A 594-nucleotide genomic window follows, 5' to 3' on the forward strand; every position below is an offset into this window, starting at 1 on the left:
CTATCCCCACCTACTCCCCCCCGCCCCCCATCATTCTTGATGGACAATTAGCTAGTTTATATACAAACTTTGAGCTAAAGGTATGGTTCAGTTACATGAGACTTGCATGTTATCCTTTATGCTAGTTCTTCATATTCACTCCCTGCTTTCTGAGGATAACTCTTAAATCAGCATGCCTCCAAAAACTGGCATTTGGGACATCCCACTCTCTAAATCATTTGTGACAAAGGTTGTTTTTAAAACAACTGCAGCTTGATTGGTTGTAATATAATGAGTATCTGAAACATTCTCAAGGTTTACATTTCAAAACTTCCACACATTAGTCATGGTAATTAGGACATTTCACGTAAATTTTACACCTGTTAATCAAACACTTCAGCTAAACAGTGTTTTTCCATACAAAGACTTATCTTTTCTTATAGTCAAATATACATAAGCTAGCAATTTTTATCTAAATTCTATATATAAAAACCAAAGCTAAAGTAATATTTTATTAGTATTTTAATTGTAATTTGAAATAAACTACCTTTATTCATTCTTATTTAAAAAAAATACACATCATTCTCCTCTACATCATTTTGGGTTATAGAAAAA

The sequence above is a fragment of the Alligator sinensis genome, unplaced genomic scaffold, assembly GCF_000455745.1.
Source record: "Alligator sinensis unplaced genomic scaffold, ASM45574v1 scaffold173_1, whole genome shotgun sequence".
Taxonomy (NCBI): Eukaryota; Metazoa; Chordata; order Crocodylia; family Alligatoridae; genus Alligator; species Alligator sinensis.